Genomic DNA, 16,217 nt, shown 5'->3' on the forward strand with positions numbered 1-16,217 from the left:
TGTGAATTTTGGTAGTGAGTATGTGTTTAGAAATTTGTCTACTTCTTCTAAGTTGTCCAATTTGCTGGCATATAATTTTTCATATTATTCCCTGATAATTGCTTGTATTTCTGAGGCGTTGGTCATAATAAGTCCATTTTCATTCATGATTTTGTCTATTTGGGTCCTCTCTTTTTTCTTTTTGAGAAGCATGGCTAGAGGTTTATCAATTTTGGGTTTTTTTGTTTTTTTTGTTTTTTGTTTTTTTTCAAAAAACCAACTCTTGGTTTCATTCATCTGTTCAACTGTTGTTTTGGATTCTATGTTATTTATTTCTGCCCTGATTTTTAGTATTTCTCTTCTTCTACTGGGTGTGGGGTGCTCTGTTGCTCTCCTCCTTGTTCCTTTAGGTGCGCCATTAGATTTTGTACTTGTGCTTTTTCTAATTTCTTGAAATAGGCCTGGAGTGCAATGTACTTTCCTCTTAGGACTGCCTTTGCCGCATCCCATAGATTTTGGATTGTTGTGTTTTCATTTTCATTTGTTTCCATNCAAGGGTCTTGATTAAGAAGGGATGCTGTATCTTGTCAAATGCTTTTTCTGCATCTATTGACAGGATCATATGGTTTTTATCTTTTCTTTTGCTAATGTGATGTATCACATTGATTGATTCACAAATATTGAACCAGCCCTGTAACCCAGGAATGAATACCACTTGATCATGGTGAATAATTCTTTTTATGTGCTGCTGCATTCAATTTGCAAGTATCTTGTTGAGGATTTTTATATCCGTATTCATCAAGAATATTGGTCTGTAGTTCTCTTTTTTTGCTGGGTCTCTCTCTGGCTTGGGAATCAAAGTGATGCTGGCTGCATATAATGAGCCCAGAAATTTTCCTTCGATTTCTATTTTTTGGAATAGCTTGAGAAGAATGGGTATTAATTCTGTTTTAAATGTTTGGTAGAATTCCCCACGGAAGCCATCTGGCCCCGGGCTCTTATTTGTTGGGAGATTTTTGATAACTGACTCAATTTCTTCACTAGTTATGGGTCTATTCAGGTTTTCTATCTCTTCCCGTGTGAATTTTGGTAGTGAGTATGTGTTTAGAAATTTGTCTACTTCTTCTAAGTTGTCCAATTTGCTGGCATATAATTTTTCATATTATTCCCTGATAATTGCTTGTATTTCTGAGGCGTTGGTCATAATAAGTCCATTTTCATTCATGATTTTGTCTATTTGGGTCCTCTCTTTTNGAGGTTTATCATTTTGGGTTTTTTTGTTTTTTTTGTTTTTTGTTTTTTTTCAAAAAACCAACTCTTGGTTTCATTCATCTGTTCAACTGTTGTTTTGGATTCTATGTTATTTATTTCTGCCCTGATTTTTAGTATTTCTCTTCTTCTACTGGGTGTGGGGTGCTCTGTTGCTCTCCTCCTTGTTCCTTTAGGTGCGCCATTAGATTTTGTACTTGTGCTTTTTCTAATTTCTTGAAATAGGCCTGGAGTGCAATGTACTTTCCTCTTAGGACTGCCTTTGCCGCATCCCATAGATTTTGGATTGTTGTGTTTTCATTTTCATTTGTTTCCATGTATTTTTTAATTTCTTCTCTAATTGCCTGATTGGCCCATTCGTTCTTTAGTAGTGTGTTCTTTAACCTCCATGTTTTTGGAGGTTTTCCAGACTTCTTCCTATGATTGTTTTTGAGTTTCATAGCATTGTGATCTGAAAGTGTGCATGGCATGATCTCAATTCTTTTATACTTACTGAGGGCTGCTTTATGTCACAGTATGTGATCTATCTTGGAGAATGTGCCATGTGCACTTGAGAAGAAAGTGAATTCCATGGCTTCAGGATGTAGAGTTCTAAATATATCTGCCAAATCCATCGGGTCCAATGTGTCATTCAAGTCCATTGTTCCTTTAGTGATTTTCTGTCTAGCTGATCCATCCATTGCTGTAAGTGGAGTATTCAAGTCTCCTGCTATTAGCACATTCTTATCCATAAGATTGTTTCTGTTTGTGATTAATTGTTTTATGTATTTGGGTGCTCCCATATTTGGTGCGTAGACATTTATAATTGTTAGCTCTTCCTGATAGATCCTGTAATTATTATATAATGCCCTTCTTCATCTCTTGTTACTGTCTTTACTTTAAAGTCCAGTTTGTCTGATATAAATATAGCTACTCCAGTTTTCTTTTGACTTCCTGTAGAATGATAGATATTTCTCCATCCCCTTACTTTTGATCTGAAGGTGTCCTCAGGTCTAAAATTGGGCAGAGGGGCACCTGGGTGGCTCAGTCGGTTAAGCGTCTGACTTCGGCTCAGGTCATGATCACACAGTTCATGGGTTCGAGCCCCGCGCCGGGCTGTGTGCTGACAGCTCAGAGCCTGGAGCTTGTTTCGGATTCTGTGTCTCCCTCTCACTCTGACCCTCCCCTGTTCACGCTGTCTCTCTCTCTCTCAGAAATAAATAAAACATTAAAAAGATTTTTAAAAAATAAATAAATTAATTAAATAAAATTGGGCGGAGAACGTGAATAGACATGCTTTCAAAGACATACAGACAGCAAACAGACATATGAAAAGATGTTCAACATCATTTGGAAATGCAAACCAAAACCACAATCTCACTAGTCAGAATGGCTAGTATCAAAAAGATAAAAAACAGTAAGTGTAAGAATGTAAAGAATGTAAAGAAAAGAGAATCCTCATGCACTGTCAGTGGGAATGTAAACTGGTGCAGCCACTGTGAAAAACACTATGGAGGGTCTTCCAAAAACCAAAAGTAGAAATACCACAACAATCCAGTAATTCCACTTCTAGGTATTTCCTTACTCAAAGAAAAAAAGTGCTATGTGCACCCCTACGTTTACTACAGCATTATTTATAGTAGCAAAGGTATAGAAGCAACATAAATGCCCACTGATATAGACGAATGGATAAAGATATGGTATATATACAAAATGAAATATTACTCAGCCATTTAAAGAATGAAATTTTGCCACTCATGAGAACATAGATTGACCTAGAGGTTGTTAAGTAAAATAAGACAAAGAAAGACGAATACCATATGCTTTCACTTATATATGGAATCTAAAAAACAAAACAAACAACCACAACAAAAACAGAGAAACAGACTCATAAATACACAGAACAAACTACGGACTGCCAAAGGGTAGAGGTTAAAAGGATAAGTGAAATAGGTAAGGGGGATTGGCGAAATAGGTTAAGGAGATTGATACAAACTTCCAGTTATAAAAAAAAAAAAGAGTCACAGGGAAGAAAAGCACAGCATAGGGAATACAGTCACTAATACTGTAATAACTCTATACCTGGAGCTAATATGATACTGTACAAAAACTACACTGGAGTTAAAATTAGTATTATAATAACTCTGTATAGTGACAAATGGTAACTACACTTATCTGGTAAGCATTACTATGTTGTACATACAAAATTAATATGTCTAACTGTACTTCATTTAAAAATAAATAAATTTAGAGGGACCTAGCTGGCTCAGTTGGAAAAAGCATGCAACACTTGTTCTTGGAGTCATAAGTTCAAGCTCCCCATTGGGTATAGAGATTACAATGACATCTTTAAAAAAATAAATACTGGGCCACCTGGGTGGCTCAGTTGATTAACCATCCGACTTCAGCTAAGGTCATGATCTCACTGTTGGTGAGCTCAAGTCCCACATCGAGCTCTACAGTGTTGGCACAGAACCCACTTCAGACCCTGTGTCTCACTCCCTCTCTGCCCCTCCTCTGCTCACAGGCTTGCTCTCTCAAAAATAAAATAAACATTTAAAAATAAATAAATAAATAGCAAAATAAAATAAGAACAGATAAAATGCTAATATAGAAGAAGGTAAAGAATTTTCCATATACACCCTAGTGGCTGAGATACCAAATAAAAACTGAACAAGTCTTTTGAGTACAGAAGTAGATAAAAAAATAAAAATTTTTAAATTCATAAAATTTTATGTATTTTAAACACATAAAAATGTATGAATGTAGAATACTTCTATGCAGATCACTAAAGAGCTATACAGACTGTATGTGCAGATTAGTACTATCATTCACAATGCAATACCCATTGGTTTCCCTTTCCCTACATTAATTCCAACCTCTACAGTTTATATAATTTTAAAAAGAAAATTTAAAAAAATAAAAAGAGGAAATGTGAAATTCAAATGCAATTTCAAGTCTTCATGTGTCATACCTAAGAAATAATGATTGTATACGAAGATTCAGTACAAAGATGTTCACTATAAGGTTATTCATAACAGCAAAGTAAATTTAATCTCATCTAATTAATCTGTTGAAAACTTTTGTTATTACATTACATTCATGTGATGGAACTACTATAGAAAATTTTAAACATTTTTTATGTATGTTTATTCATTTTTGTTGTTGTTGTTTATTCATTTTTGAAAGAGAGCATGCAAGTGAGTGGGGGACGGGCAGTGGGCGACAGACGTACCAAAGTGGGCTGCACACCAACAACTGAGGGGCTCCAACTCACAAACTGAGCATCTGCTTTTATGTGTCTGAGTACTTACTATTAATGATAAATGTAGTGTTCTTTGGGGTTNACAGAATCTGAAGCAGCTCCCCTAAAACTACATACTTTCTAACTATAAAGCCAAGGCAAAAGCATAGCTTTTCATACATTCAAAACAAAGGCATGCTACATCAAATAACCAATTTATTTTTTTTAACATGTATTTATTTATTTTCAGAAAGAGAAACAAGAGAGCAAGAGCAGGGGAGGAGCAGAGAGAGAATCCCAAGCAGATTCTACACTGCCAACATGGGAGCCCAACACAGGGCTCAATCATGACCTGAGCTGAAATCAAGAGTCAGATGCTTAATCAACTAAGCCACCAGCATCCTAATTTTTTAACTCTTAACTCTTACAATAAAACTAGGCTATACCTATATCAACTTATTTAAGAGTCATTAGAAAAATAAAGTTAATGGTTGAGAGGTGGGGGGGGTGATATATAATATCTCTTTAATAAAGGGATTAAAAGATACAAACTTCTAGTTATAAAGTAAATCAAGAAGGTGAAAAATACAGCATATGGAATACAATCAATAATACTGTAATAACGTTGTTTGGTGACAGATGGTGACTACACTTATCATGGTGAACAGTGAGTGATGAATTGCTGAATCAATAGATATACACCTGAAACTAATATTTCAATTTAAAAAAAGGTTAAAGGTTAAATGAACAGAAAATTGCATCCTGTTTCCAAATACTAAACAGCTACTATAAGATGAAGGTGGTGACTATTATACTAAAAAAACAGAACATTTTAAACTTATATCGTCTCTTTCAACCTTCCTCTGAAGGACCTAAAAAATAACGAACAGTATGAAGCAATCAGTTAAAAATATAAATTCTAGGGGCGCCTGGGTGGCTTAGTCGGTTAAGCGTCCGGCTTTCGCTTAGGTCATGATCTCGCGGTTCATGGGTTCGAGCCCCGCGTCAGGCTCTGTGCTGACTGCCAGCTCGGAGCCTGGAGCCTGTTTCAGTCTGTGACTCCCTCTCTCTCTGACCCTCCCCTGCTCACGCTGTCTCTCTCTCTCTCTCCTAGAAATAAATAAAAATATTAAAAATATATATTTATATATATAAATTCTTGGGGCATTTGGCTGGCTCAGCCAGTGGAGCATATGACTCTTGATCTCGGGGTTATAAGTTCAAGCCTCATGCTGGGTGTAGACATTACTTAAAACTAAAATCTTAAAAAAAAAAAAAAGAATAGAAAAAATATATGTAAATTCTAGAGTCAGACAGATCTGAGCTTGAAACCTGACTTCTCTCAAACTATGTGATGCTTGGCACGTTAACATCCCCCAAAGCTTCAGTTTCCTTATCTCTTAAGCAAGGATATCAGTACCTTCGTTATAAGATTGTTATGAAGATAAAATCTATGACGAGCATGTAGCATAACATGACATATACGTAAGCATCCAATAAATGTTAACTACTACTATAGTCTATTCCCAAATAGTAAGCACAAAGAGCATTTCTTTTTTTCCTCCTCCCTTATTTTCAAAACATTTTATTGGAATTTCATATGGTACAAAAAGTATTACATACTTGAACATAGTCAAAGAGAAGGCTCTTTCCATTCTGTGGGCCAACTTTCCTTCAGAGGCAAAAGAGCGGTTTTTTCTAATGGACTATTATTGACAGCCACAACTTTAAATGACAAAAATAAAATAAAAAGAGGGGCACCTGGCTAGTGCAACTGGTGAAGCATGCAACTCATGATCTCCAGGTTTTAAGTCTGACCCCACGTTGGGTTTGAGATTACTTAAAAAAGAAACAAAGAATGAATGAAAACAGAAAAGAAAGGAAGAAAGAGAAAAAAGAAAAGAAAGGAAATTAATGGCAATATACAGATTAAAGAAATCATCAACTCTTCACAAGTTAATGATAAAATTATTGTTGCTGGTTGGTATGGCATACACAGATACCATACATACACACATTAGACATTCTTTGTAGGTAGAATCAGGACCTAAAACCCAGAAGAATATCAATTAGTTAGGAAAAATATTAATAATGGTATGTTGGGTAAAGTATATTTTCAATGAAAATGTGAAAGTTTCATAACCATCAAAAAAGAACAAAAATAAAATAATTTCAATTGATCACAACCTTGTCAAAACGAACAACCATCTATCTACTCCTATGGATGTTTCCTTAGGCCCTGTAGCAAAAAACAAGCATATTAAGAGAATCCCACATGATTGTCCCAGGACACTCTCCCCCAAAAAATTATCTATAATGAATCCCAAATAAGGGGAATACGTATATACCATATAGATGTATCTAGCTAATAAATACGGAACCTTTCTTTCCCCCTACATCAGACAGGCAATGTGCCAGGGTCATAACAAGGTTTAAGGAAGGCACGTGTCACACAACAGCGTAAAGACCCAATCATCATGCTTATGAACTACAAAAGGATCAGGAAGCTAACTTTTTTAAAATATACAACTGTAGAGTTAAGTTTTAGCTAACAAATCATAATTTTTGTTCAGATAACATAACAGCAGCAATTTGTAATGATTTATAAAGCTAAAGGAAAACACTGCTTTTATTAGTACCTAAATACAAGACCTACACTAAATTGGTAGTTCAAGAATACACAATTTTAGGGGTGCCTGGGTAGCTCAGTCAATTAAGCGTCCAACTTCGGCTCAGGTCATGATCTCATGGTTCATGGGTTCAAGCCCCATGTCAGGCTCTGTGCTAACAGCTAGCTCAGAGCCTAGAGCCTGTTTCAGAATCTGTATCTCCCTCTCTCTCTGACCCTCCCCTGTTCATGCTGTCTCTCTCTCTCTCTCTCAGAAATAAATAAAACACTTAAAAATTAAAAAAAAAAAAAGAATACACAATTTTAGGCAGCCATTATCTGCCCATAGGTCCTGTCCCCATGCTTTAATAAAAACACATTTTTGCACCAAAAACAAACCAAAAAAAAAGAATACACAATTTTAAATAACCATATTTCAACAATTTAATAGAAATTAATTACTGTGTAAGTAACTTGTCAGAAGTAGTAGAGAGTGGCCTGGCAACAAAAACTGAGGCTCTCAGGGGCACCTGGATGGGTTAGTCCATTAAGCGTCTCACTTTTGGTTTCCACTCAGGTCATGATCTCATGGTTTGTGAGTCTGAGCACTGACTGTGGGGGGCCTGCTTGGGATTCTCTTTCTCCCTCTCTCTCTGTCCCTCCTCTGTTTATGCTCTCTCTCTCTCTCTCTCTCTCTCTCAAAATAAACAAACTCAAAAAATATATATATATATTTCAAACTGCAGGTTTTCAGTTTAATTCTCTGAGAATTCTCGAAAGATTAAATTTTTAAATAAACATTAAAGAAAATTTCAAATTGCATTAAACTTATAATTCTGATGGTCTGAAATACTCATTATTTAAATCATGAAAGCTCAATCACTTAAACTAGTAAAGAGCAAATGTCTCAAAATAGAGTTTGACCTCTTGTTGACAGTCACCTCAAATTTCTTACAGTGGCTCAGCAGGTAAGGAATTCATGGAATTCAGGTCTTCGAGGTCTAGTAAGCACTGTGGTTAAACCACCCAGTCAACACCAAATTATGTAAGGCAATGCCTGTTCATTATCTAATTCCTTTGACCTCTCCAATCCTTTTCCTCCTTCAGTATTGCCAATACTTCTATACGGTAGGAAATAGATATGAAATTAGTAAATATTACAGTTATTAGAAACGCAAGGAAAAACTATCGTCAGGAATGTGGTTAAACTGCAGTTTAAATAAAGCTTCTGGATTACTCATGGATTTCTTTTAATCCACATAATCCTCCTCCTGAAGGCATGGATAATCAGGATCGCATTTCCCTTGAAGGCAAGTAAGCATTTGCCTGGTGGTCTCCCAAGTGATTCCAGCACCAGGGGAGGACAAGCTACAGTCAGGAACAAGCATGTCAGTTCTGCCGAGCTTGCACCAGAGGGCTGTGAGCTGCAGACCTGGTTCTAGCAATACCACAAAAGAGGGGACTGTCCAGCAGTAAATACGCCCAGTTAAAGGGGCAAATGATAATAACCTCAAGCGAGCTGCTTTAAATATTGCAGGAAATAAGGAAGTATACACTCGAGCTGAAAATGTGCAGAAAAAGCAGATTCTGAAGCCAGGATTCAGGGTAAAGATTTGTGAACTTTGAAAGGAAATGGAATTTCTACATTATTAACTGCTTTAGGCTGAAACTAATATATATAAATAATTAGATAAATGAAAGCTACATTTGCAACATACCACTGTTATACAGACAGCATATCCTCCCATCAATCCCTAGGAAAGTTAAATAGCTAAAAACAACCGTAAGTGCCCCAGGAAAAAATAGGTAGGCTAGAGAGAAGTCACAGAGAAAAACTGAGACTTCATAACATAATCTTTGGTAAAATTAATCTCTAGCTAAGCCTGCAGTAGCAGTAAATGGGAAGTCTAGATTTACCAGAGAGATGAAAGGATATGTGATGCCATCCATTATCATCACAGACTTAGCCCCCAATTCTTTGTTAGATGGCCCCTATTATAAGCTGACATTATGGGATTCACCTCATTTGACAGGTTTCAGAAGTTACGAAGTAATTTTTTTAATTTAAAGCCTTTATAAACATGTCTCCATCTACAAGGATAATTAGTTTATTGTACACTGAAAACTGGAATTATCTCATTTATATTTCCAAACAAAAACCAACAATTCGGGTGATCAGTTATCCACTCATTCCGATTCTAACATATTCTATCCATGAAAAATTTTCTCTTTAAAAAAACAAATAAGGGGGAGAAGAAGGGGGAAATGGTGGTGGAAAGGGAGAGAGGCAAACCATGAGAGACTCTTGAATGCTGACAAAAACTGAGGACTGATGGATGTGGGGGGGAGGAGGGATGGGCATGGAGGAGGGCACTTGTGGGGATGAGCACTGGGTGTTACGTGGAAACTAATTTGACAATAAACTATTTGTAAAAAAAAAAAAACAACAAACAAATAAGGGCACCTGGGTGGCTCCATCAGTTAAGCGTATGACTGGCTCAAGTCATGATCTCACAGTTCGTGGGTTAGAGCCCTGCTTCAGGCTCTGTGCTGACAGCTCAGAGCCTGGAGCCTGCTCTGGAGCCTGCTTCGAATTCTGTGTCTCCCTCTGTTTTTGCCCCTCCCCCACTCACCCTCCGTCTCTGTCCCTTTCTCTCTCTCAAAAATAAATATTTTTTTAAAATAAATAAAATCCAAGTGCTAAGAATGAGAAGGGACAGGACTATAAAGGCATAACACAAGGGAATTTGGGGGGGGTATTAGAATTGTTTTGTATACCGTTAGTGGTGGCTATAATTACAAAAATCTGTGCATGTGTTAAAACTCAGGAATGGGGCAACTGGGTGGTTCAATCAATTCAGCGTCTGACTCTTGATTTTAGCTCAGGTCATGATTTCAGGGTTTGTGAGATTTGACCCCCATGATAGGCTCTGCACTGACAGCACAGAGCCTGCTTGCAATTCTCCCTCTGTCTCTCTCTCTCCTTCTCTCCCTTTCTCCCTGCCCCTTCCTGGCTCATACTCTCTCTCCCTCAAAATAAATAAATAAACATCTAAAAAATACCTCAGTGCCATATATGGAAAAGAACTGAATTTTGACAAACCAATAAATAGACTTTTAACTACAGAGAACAAACTGATGATCACCAGAAGGAAGGTGGGTGGGAGATGGGTGAAATTAGGTAACAGGGAATAAAGAGTATACTTATCATGATGAGCACTGAGTAATGTATAGAACTGCTGAATCATTTATACTGTACACCTAAAACTAATATAACACTGTACATTAACTATAGTGAATTTTTTAAATTATTTTTAAAAATTAGAGTTTTACTGTACGTAAAATTTTTTAAATTCAATGTCATCCCCTTTTAGAAATGTCTTCCTATCAAAATCTCTTTAGCTGCCTAAAAAAATAAGTCTTAGGGTACCTGGGTGGCTCAGTCGAGTGTCGACTCTTGATTTTGGCTCAGGTTGTGATCCCAGGGTCCTGGGATCTAGCCTCATGTCTGGCTCCATGCTGATTGTGGATGATATAATACTTAACAAATTTTAATATTTAAAATATTTACATAAAGTGTATTATATATTTATTGTACAAAAATATATATTTATATGAAATTTATATAAAAATAGTTTCTACTTAATGAATAATAATAAATAAATAAGTCTATTAAAAAAGAAAGGCCTAAATTAGAGACACCCAATCTGCCTGAATTACCAGAGCAACTAGAACAAACACTATACACACCCAACCATACATCTAATCCTTTTCATTGTCTCTCTCTCAACTAGAAGCTTGTGACTCAGAACTATTTAACCTGGAGATGATAACATAAAAGCTACTATGAAACCTATGGTAGAAAAACAACTTAAAAAGGAAGTGCACCAGTTTGGAGCCACTCTAAAGAGAAAGCTGGAGCCAATTACTAGAAAATGTAGGAAGACAGACCTTGACAAGAAGAAAGGCCTCTTCAAGAAAAAGGATAGTTTTCTCTCACAAAGCATTACAGCAGACTAATATTAAACTACTGAAGGCTCATAGGCACTCCTTAGAAAAAGGGCCCGCACGGATCAGGGAATGGCGGAAGAGTGAGCAAGAGGAAAAAATCCAAGTGACAAAATTTGGGGAGGACAGTGAGAGGTAAGAGGAGAGATAAGGGAAGTTGTCCTACACAAGCCAAAAAAACTGATGACATTCTCACCTGTCTTCCTTTTCTTCTTCTCTTCTACCAAACATTAAGTCAGTATTATTCTTCTAGTCTAGGCTTTTCTCCTCCAACATATTTTTTCTCTATATTTCTACTTTCACAATGAAATTATACACTTCTTTATTGTTTTATTTGTTTTGAATAAGAGTATGAGTGGGGGAAGGGCAGAGAAAGAGGGNGAGAGAGAGAGAGAGAGAAGGAAGGAGGAAGGAGGGAGAGAGAGAATCCCAAGCAAGCTCCAGGCTTTAAAATATTTGGGGAGGGGGGGACAAAGAAACTAAATGATAAGGATTTATCCCCAAGATACGATAATTCCAAATAAAATGGTTGAGAGGATAGATACACACACACACACAAACACATACACACACACGAGCAGGTTTTTTTTAATAGTGTAATTGAAATAAAAACAACTGTTCTCTACAAAAATTCCAACTGCTACCCTATAGGATTTGGTATGCAATACTAAATGAAACTAGCATATTCTAGAACCAATCCCCGCCAGTCAAGACCAAAATTCAATGTCTCAAAAGAACAAAACAAGCCTGAAAAACTTGTTTGGTTCCTTATTTACAAAAATACTAATGAACCTGTACACAATGAATAAAAATCACATTTCTTGTTATCACTGGTTTAATGTCTAGCCTTTTCAAGAGGTACAGCACCCCTTAACCAAGACTGAGGAATAAAGATGCCTAACAGAATACCTCTAGGCCCTCTGATTACCTCCTTATTTGCACAAATCTAGGACCAAAAAGGATAGTTTGGGGGCACCTGGGTGGCTCAGTTGGTTGGGCGATCGACTTCAGCTCAGGTCATGATCTCGCCTCTCCTGAGTCCCACATCAGGCCCTGTGCTGACAGCTCAGAGCCTGGAGCCTGCTTCGGATTCTGTGTCTCCCTCTCTCTCTGACCCTCCCAGCTCACACTGTCTCTGGCTCTCTCAAAAATAAATAAACATTAAAAAAAATTTTTTTTTTAAAAAGGATAGTTTGTTCAGCACATGTTGAACTTGTAATCAAAAGACTGACTTATTTCATTCACACATTCATTCATTCAACATTAATTAAATCTTCTGGGTACTGAGGAAAGACAGAGAAGATCCTGGCCCTCAGAGAGCTTAGAGTATGCTGGAGCAAAAAAAAAAAAAACCTCATAAAACAAATAAGAAAATAAGCACGGATAACAGCAGATAATGCAGGTAAAGAGTATGGATTTACTTCTCAGTGTAATGTGAAGCCCATGAAGCAGGACAGTGAGTAAAGACCACACTGACTGTTGTTTGAAACAGGAAAGCAAGACCAGAGGCAAGAGACCAGGTAAGAAGCTACTGCCCAAGAAGAACTGGGTTGGTGGCAATAAAAACAAAGAAGTAAATATATCTGAAATGTATTTTAGAGGTAAAATTGACATGGTTTGCTGAAGGACTGATTATGGGAAGAATGGGGCTGAGTGAGGCAAAAGGGTGAATTAAGAATGACCACCAGATTTTTCACTTAAGGAGGGTAGAAAAGGAGGGCAAATGGGTGCTGAGGAAGGAATAGGCTGAGAAACAGAAATCAAGAGCTCCACTCTGAACATGTTCAGTTTGGGATGCCTACAGACAAATGAAATGAAGATACCAGAAAGGCAGTAAAAGAAATCTGAAGTTCAGGACTGGAGATAAAAATCTGAGCGTCAGGGCGCCTGTCAGTGGCTCAGTCAGTTGAAAATCTAACTCTTGATTTCAGCTCAGATCACAGTCTCACAGTTTCTGAGATCAAGCCCCACATCAGGCTCTGCACTGACAGCACGGAGCCTGCCTGGGATTCTGTCTCTCTCTCTCCCCTCGCTCATACTCTCACTCGCTCTTTCAATATAATAAACAAACAAACAAACAAACAAAATCTGAGGGGTGCCTGAGTGGCTCAGTCGGTTGAGCGTCTGACTTCGGCTCAGGTCATGATCTCACAGTTCGTGGNAGAGTCAACAGCACATTGACAGTGGACATGATGAGATCACCTGGAGAGAGCACAGGTAGAAAAAAAGTAGAGGGAATATAGTCAGTGATATTGTAATAGTGTTGGATGGCAACAGATGGTAGTTACTTGTGGTGAGCAGAGGGTAATGTATACACTTGTCCAATCACTATGTGGTACACCTGAAACTAATGTAACATCGTGTGTCAACTACACTCAAAAAAAAAAATTTTTTTTTAATTTATTTTTGAGAGAGAGAGAGAGACAAACAGAGCATGAACACAGGAGGAAAAGAGAGTAAGAGAGAGACACAGAATCCAATGCAGGCTCTAGGCTCTGAGTTGTCAGCACAGAGCCCAACGCGGGGCTCAAACTCACAAACCGCGAGATCGTGACCTGAGCCGAAGTCAGGCACGTAACCGACTGAGCCACCCAGGTGCCCCCCAAAAAAATTTTTTTAAGAAAAGAAAAAGTAGAGGGAATGGGGGCACTTGGCTGGCTTAGGCAGCATAGCATGTGACTGACTCTTATGGTCTTGAGTTCAAGCCCTGTGTTGGGCACAGAGCTTACTTTAAAAAAAAAAAANAATGGCTTAGAAATACTAACACATTAGGATGTTTTGAATTCAGGAAAAGAAGGAAAAATGAACAAGAGAGAGAAAGAGAGTGAAAAGAAGGAAAACCATAAAAGTGCAGTATCCTGGAAGGTTCTTCTATATAATGTGATTCACTAGTCCACCACCACCCTCCCAAACCTTGTGACACACACCCACTCAAACTCTATAAATAAAAAGGCTAACGCACAAAAAGGCTGAGTGACATCCCCAAAGCCCCAGCTATTAGGGACCCAAGTCCAGGCCTAGAACGATGCGAGATGTGACTTCTGACCCCTGGCCTTTTCGCAGCAGCTAGCACAGCAGTGCTTCTACCGTCAGGTTCCCCCCGTCTAAAGTTAGACAAGAGGAAAAATCACAATTTAGGAGGAAAGTAACTTAGGTTACAAGGTTGAATTTGAATTTTTTCTATGTATTTTGTCCACATTCAAGAGTAAGTTGAACCAAAAGTCTTTATGGATGAGTCTAAAAAGTAGGAAACACAGGTGAGAGGTGCAAAATGGCAATAAATGAAAAGCCAACTCCATTTCTACACTTCTAAATAACACCGTGAAGGTCAAAGATCCTCATCAGAGTATGAATCAGGGGGTGTGAAACAAAGTTTTTTGTTGTTAGTCATTTTTGCTTTAGTGAATACAATTTCAATTTTTAAAGTTTAAGATTTTTTACTTGCTCCTACACTAGCTTTCTGAAATGAAGATCTTTATCCTGACCACTCTCCCTTATGCTACATCATGACTTAAACAGTTCTGCTTTTACCATAAAAACCTTACAGCGTGGCATAAAAATCCCCAAATGATTAATGAACTGCTGAGAATCCTGACTCGGAGATGATTTTATTAGGAATCACATTTCCAAACATTCATTCAGTGCTTCAAAATAAGTACTTATCTAATTTAATTATGATGACTTCACCAGACACTAACACTGCCCACAATGATGTTTACAAAAGCACTTGTCACTCCCTTCGGATGTAGCAATACATAATAAGGAGTCTGTTTCCATATTCCAAGTGTGTTTATACTCTGTAACAGTGACAGTTAAGTGTGACTTAAGATTATGTAAAGTTCAAAGCACTTCCAGTCTGTATGTCCCACCATTTTCCATCCTAAGCGAATCCTCAAATTCTTTCGGTCTTATTTCGACAACTGGCACTCAGCACCTGAGGCAGGTAGCCCAAGTCAGCCTTAGCAAGGAAGAGGCTACAAGACTGTAGTATGGGAACTACAGGATTCTATTTTGGCCACCGTAAGAGAAGAGACTGCAATATTAGGCAATTCCAGTGGAAGTTACTGCAACACCAGAGCAGTTTGTAAATAAATGTGCCCCAAACGTACACCCGCAGCCTGGAATCAGCAATAGCTAACGAGAAAAGATGGTGCACCAGGGCTGCTCCTAAGAGCCTACCACTCACAGAGCGCTGGCTGATCGGTCATGCACATCATCCTGTCCTAGCCTCAAAACAACCCTGTGAAATATGTATTATTATTCCCATTACCAAATTGGGCCACTTGGGCCCAAGGTCCCAGGGCTGGTCAGTGGAGGCGCTGGAATTTGAAAACACGCCCGTACCCTCAAGAGCCCAGGATCCCCGCCCCNGCGAGGGCGCCGCCTCTCCAGACAGGGCCCTTCTGGAACGCCACCCAAAGCGCCAGCGGCCCGGGGCGCCCGGTCGCGTCTCGGCCGCCCGGTGACCAGAAAGCGCCGCTCACCTAAGAGAGCCCCGGGAGGGCCGCAGTCGAGCGAGGCGCCCCCGCAGGCTGGCGGGGGGGCTCCGCGGCNCCACCTGCTCCAGCTTTCGTAGCCCCCTTCCGAGACATACCTCTGTTCCTAGATTTCCTTGTTGGCCTTCTCTTCCCAGTCCCTCTCCCCAGTTCCGTTCTGGAACTTTGAACTGACTCCTCATTGACCGGGCGCAGCCCTTCTCTTTTCCCCCCTTCTCTGTCACTCCAGTTCTGGAGATGGAGTTGCTAGATCGGCTGCTTCACAGCTGGTCCTTCAAGTCCTGCTCTATTAATGGTCGGAAGAGCAGAAGTCCAGGCTTCCAAGCCCAAGATTATGTTTCTGTGTGTTTATTTTTGCGATAATAACAGCTAACATTTGTATGCAGTGCCTTATAATTTACCCAGCCCTTTTGTATGTATACCTGATCTCCTGTTTTCTTTGGACCTCAACCAGAACATTTTATAGCCCTCTGTGTTAGTGGCGCACTTCAATTTTACTTATTAGCGAAAGTCTTAACTTATTGCACAGCTACTATATTGTAGAGTTATTTTAACTTACTGCCACTAACTTACAGGCAAATATTTGAGAAACCAAGGATGGAATCTAGAAGTAGAACCTAATATAAAGCAAAGA

General features: G+C 38.5%; 1 protein-coding gene and 1 non-coding gene across 2 annotated transcripts in view; both read right to left on the reverse strand.

Annotated features, from left to right (window-relative positions):
- The window catches only part of PIK3CB (phosphatidylinositol-4,5-bisphosphate 3-kinase catalytic subunit beta), a 161,740-nt gene extending 146,151 nt beyond the window's left edge, over positions 1–15,589 (reverse strand). Inside the window, exon 1 of the mRNA XM_077756682.1 lies at positions 15,572–15,589. The gene's annotated coding sequence lies outside the window, so the exon portion shown is untranslated. The remainder of the gene's footprint in view (positions 1–15,571) is intronic.
- On the reverse strand, positions 6,868–6,971 carry LOC144225512 (small nucleolar RNA U13). The gene has a single exon (XR_013333329.1). It is a non-coding gene; the product is annotated as a small nucleolar RNA U13 (small nucleolar RNA).
- Positions 15,590–16,217: the final 628 nt, after the last annotated feature.

The sequence above is a fragment of the Crocuta crocuta genome, unplaced genomic scaffold, assembly GCF_008692635.1.
Source record: "Crocuta crocuta isolate KB4526 unplaced genomic scaffold, BGI_CrCroc_1.0 scaffold337, whole genome shotgun sequence".
Lineage (NCBI taxonomy): Eukaryota > Metazoa > Chordata > Mammalia > Carnivora > Hyaenidae > Crocuta > Crocuta crocuta.